The sequence below is a fragment of the Pristiophorus japonicus genome, chromosome 19 (assembly GCF_044704955.1).
Source record: "Pristiophorus japonicus isolate sPriJap1 chromosome 19, sPriJap1.hap1, whole genome shotgun sequence".
Lineage (NCBI taxonomy): Eukaryota > Metazoa > Chordata > Chondrichthyes > Pristiophoridae > Pristiophorus > Pristiophorus japonicus.
In genome coordinates this window covers 87,609,461-87,614,352 of record NC_091995.1, presented here as the reverse complement: position 1 = coordinate 87,614,352, position 4,892 = coordinate 87,609,461, and positions in this window count along the sequence as shown.

The following is a 4,892-nucleotide window of genomic DNA, read 5'->3' as shown; positions in this document are numbered from 1 at the left end:
ACTAACTGTTTATGTTTCATGCACAAGGACCCCCAGGTCCCTCTGTACTGCAGCACTTTGCAATTTTTCTCCATTTAAATTATAATTTGCTTTTCTATTTTTTCTGCCTAAATGGATAAACCTCATATTTTCCCACATTGTACTCCTTCTGCCAAATGTTTGCCCACTCACTTAGCCTGTCTATATCCCTTTGTAAATTGTGGATCGGTCTGTGATTCATTTGCTAACCGACTGTGGGAACCGGGCCCTGCGCTAAATAACAGGACATGCTGGAGCCTCCCGTCACATAATCGGATCTGCCTCGTCGCTGACATCCTGAATGAATCAATTATAGTTTCAATAAGTAACTCAGATGAAGGAACAGAGCGTCGTACATCCAGGTTTGCTGACGACTCCCAGTTAGGAGCCTCCGTAAATCGTGTCTGACTGACATATGAGGCGAGACTGGATCGACTGGGCCTGCATTCACTGGAGTTTAGAAGGATGAGAGGGGATCCCATAGAAACATAAAAGATTCTGACGGGACTGGACAGGTTAGATGCAGGAAGAATGTTCCCGATGTTGGGGAAGTCCAGAACCAGAGGTCACAGTCTAAGGATAAGGGGTAAGCCATTTAGGACCGAGATGAGGAAAAACTTCTTCACTCAGAGAGTTGTTAACCTGTGGAATTTCCTGCCACAGAGAGCTGTTGATGCCAGTTCATTGGATATATTCAAAAAGGAGTTAGATATGGCACTTATGGCTAAAGGGATCAAGGGGTATGGAGAGAAAGCAGGAAAGGGGTACTGAGGTGAATGATCAGCCAAGATCTTATTGAATGGCGGTGCAGGCTCGAAGGGCCGAATGGCCTGCTCCTGCACCTATTTTCTATGTTTCTATGTGTCAATGTGAGCAGAACATTGCAAAGGGACATTGAGGGATCAAGTGAGTGGGCAAAGCTGTGGCAGATGCTGTTCAGTGTGGAGAAGTGCGAGGCCATCCAGTTTGACCCACGGAAGATAGATCAGGGTATTTTCTAAATGGTGAGAAGCTAGGAACTGTGGAGGTGCAGAGAGATTCAGGGTCCGAGTACACAAATCACTAAAGTGGATTATCTCACATTTTCCCACAATTTACTCCATCTGCCAAATTTTTGCCCACTCTCTTCACCTGTCCAAATCTCTTTGCACATTCTTTGCGTCCTCCTCACAACTTGCTTTCCCACCTATCTTTGTACCATCATTAAATTTGGTTACATTACACTAGGTCCCTTCATCCAAGTCATTAATAAAGATTGTAAATAGTTGAGGACCCAGCACTGATCCCTGCGGCACCCCACTAGTTACTGTTTGCCAACCGGAAAATGACTCGTTTATCTCGACCCTCTGTTTTATGTTAGTCAGCCAATCCTCTATCCATGCTAATATATTGCCCCCAGCAGTGAACCCCTCTAAAATTGTATTAAATGCTACAGAGAAAGAGAAGGAATGTCACCTTGTCCCGGTTCGCCACTCAGTGCTGCCCTCTGTCGATCACTATGTGTACATGCAACAAAAGCGACCTTTAAAACAACAAAATCCCAGATGACACTCCCAGCGCAGTGCTGAGGGAAACATAGAAACATCGAAAATAGGTGCAGGAGTAGGGCATTCGGTCCTTCGAGCCTGCACCACCGTTCAATGAGTTCATGGCTGATCATTCCCTCAGTACCCCTTTCCTGCTTTCTCTCCATACCCCTTGATCCCTTTGGCCATAAGAGCCATATCTAACTCCCTGTTGAATGTAATCTAACGAACTGGCTTCAACAACTCTCTGTGGTAGAGAATTCCACAGGTTAACCACTCTCTGAGTGAAGCAGTTTCTCCTCATCTCGGTCCTAAATGGCTTACCCCTTATTCTTAGACTGTGACCTCTGGTTCTGGAACTCCCCAGCAACAGGAACATTCTTCCTGCTCTAACCTGTCCAATCCCGTCAGAATTTTATATGTTTCTATGAGATCCCCTCTCATTCTTCGAAACTCCAGTGGATACAAGCCCAGTTGATCCAGTCTCTCCTCATATGTCAGTCCTGCCATCCCAGGGATCAGTCTGATGAACCTTCGTTGTACTCCCTCAATAGCAAGAATGTCCTTCCTCAGATTAGGAGATCAAAACTGAACACAATATTCCAGGTGTGGCCTCACCAAGGCTTTGTACAACTGCAGTAAGATCTCCCTGCTCCTATACTCAAATCTTCTAGCTATGAAGGCCAACATGCCATTTGCCTTCTTCACCGCCTGCTGTACCTGCAAGCCAACCTTCAATGACTGATGTACCATGACACCCAGGTCTCGTTGCACCTCCCCTTTTCCTAATCTATCACCATTCAGATAATATTCTGTCTTCCTGTTTTTGCCACCAAAGTGGATAACCTCACATTTATCCACATTATACTGCATCTGCCATGCATTTGTCCACTCATCTAACCTGTCTAAGTCACCCTGAAGCCTCTTCGCATCCTCCTCACAGCTCACACTGCCACCCAGCTTAGTGGTATCTGTAAACTTGGAGATATTACATTCAATTCCTTCATCTAAATCATTGATGTACATTGTAAATAGCTGGGGTCCCAGCACTGAACCCTGTGGCACCCCACTAGTCACTGCCTGTCATTCTTAAAAGGACTCGTTTATTCCTACTCTTTGCTTCCTGTCTGCCAACCAGTTCTCTATCCACATCAATACATTACCCCCAATACCATGTGCTTTTATTTTGCACACTAATCTCTTGTGTGGGACCTTGTCAAAAGCCTTTTGAAAGTCCAAATAAACCAAATACTCCCTTGTCCACTCTACTAGTTACATCCTCAAAAAATTCTAGAAGATTTGTCAAGCATGATTTCCCTTTCATAAATTCATGCTGACTTGGACCGATCCAAATGAGCTGCTATTTCATCTTTAATAATTGATTCCAACATTTTTCCCACCACCGATATCAGGCTAACCGGTCTATAATTCCCTGTTTTCTCTCTCCCTCCTTTTCCAGTCCGTAGGAACTGATCCTGAGTCAATAGAATGTTGGGAAATGATCACCAATACATCCACTATTTCTAGGGCCACTTCCTTAAGTACTCTGGGATGCAGCCTATCAGGCCCTGTGGATTTATCGGCCTTCAATCCCATCAATTCCCCGAACACAATTTCCTGACTAATAAGGATTTCCTTCAGTTCCTCCTTCTCGCTAGACTCTCGGTCCCCTAGTATTTCTGGAAGGTTATTTGTGTCTTCCTTTGTGAAGACAGATCCAAAGTATTTCTTCAATTGGTCTGCCATTTCTTTGTTACCCATTATAAATTCACCTGATTCAGACTGCAAAGGACCTATGTTGGTCTTCACTAATCTTTTTCTCTTCACATATCTATTGAAGCTTTTGCAGTCAGTTTTTAAGTTCCCAGCAAGCTTCTTCTCACTCTATTTTCCCCCTCTTAATTATACCCTTTGTCCTACTCTGCTGAATTCTAAATTTCTCCCAGTCCTCAGGGAGCTACCTTCCCCATTTTATTTTTACTTCAGACAGGGATGTACAATTGTTGAAGTTCATCCATGTAATCTATAAATGTCTGCAATTGCCTATGCACCGTCAACTCTTTAAGTATCATTTGCCAGTCTATCCTCGCCAATTCACGTCCCATACCATCGAAGTTACCTTTCCTTAAGTTCAGGACCCTTCTCTGAGTTAACATTGTCATGCTCCATCTTAATAAGGAATTCTACCATATTATGGTCACTCTTCCCAAAGGGGCCTGGCACAACAAGATTGCTAATTAGTCCTCTCTCATTACACAACACCCAGTCTAGGATGGCCAGTTCTCTATTTGGTTCCTCGACATATTGGTCGAGAAAGCCATCCCTAATCCCTAATGCACTCCAGGAAATCCTCCTCCACCGCATTGCCACTAGCTTGGTTAGCCCAATCAATATGTAGATTAAAGTTGCCCATGATAACTGCTGTACCTTTATTGCACGCATCCCTAATTTCTTGTTTGATGCCATCCCCAACCTCACTACTATTGTTTGATGGGCGCCGCACTGTCGGAGGTGCCATCCTTCGGATGAGACGTTAAACCGAGGCCCCGCCTGTTCTCTCAGATGGGACGTAACAGATCCCATGGCACTATTTTGAAGAAGAACAGGGGAGTTATTCCCGGTGTCCTTGGGCCAATATTTATCCCTCAATCAACATAACAAAAACAGATTATTTGCTCATTTATCACACCGCTGTTTGTGGCAGCTTGCTGTGCGCATAAGAATATACGAAATAGGAGCAGGAGTGGGCCATTCGGCCCCTCGAGCCAGCTCCGCCATTTAATAAGATCATGGTCGATCTGATCTTGGGCTCAGCTCCACTTTCCCGCCCACTCCCCACAACCCTTGACTCCCTTATCGTTCAAAAATCTGTCGATCCCCACCTTCAATACATTCAATGACCCAGCCTCCACAGCTCTCGGAGGCAGAGAATTCCACAGATTTACAACCCTCTGAGAGAAGAAATTCCTCCTCATTTCCGTTTTAAGTGGGCGGCCCCTTATTCTGAAACTATAGCCCCCCAGTTCTGGATTGCCCCACAAGGGGAAACATCCCTCTCTGCATCCACCTTGCTGAATATTGGCTGCCGCGTTTCCCAAATTACAACAGTGACTTCAAAAGTACTTCATTGGACTGTAAAGCGCTTTGGGACATCCTGAGGTTGTGAAAGGCGCTATATAAATGCAAGTTTTTTCCCTTTATTCAATAAGCCGCTGGCTGCTGCTCTGTCGAAGCTTCAACAGTGAAATCGGTATAACGTGAAATGGCCGTTTGCTGACGTCATTGCTGTGAGGACCAATGTGTCTTTCTACCCACCTGATGAAATGGAACAGGATGCATTTAAATTAC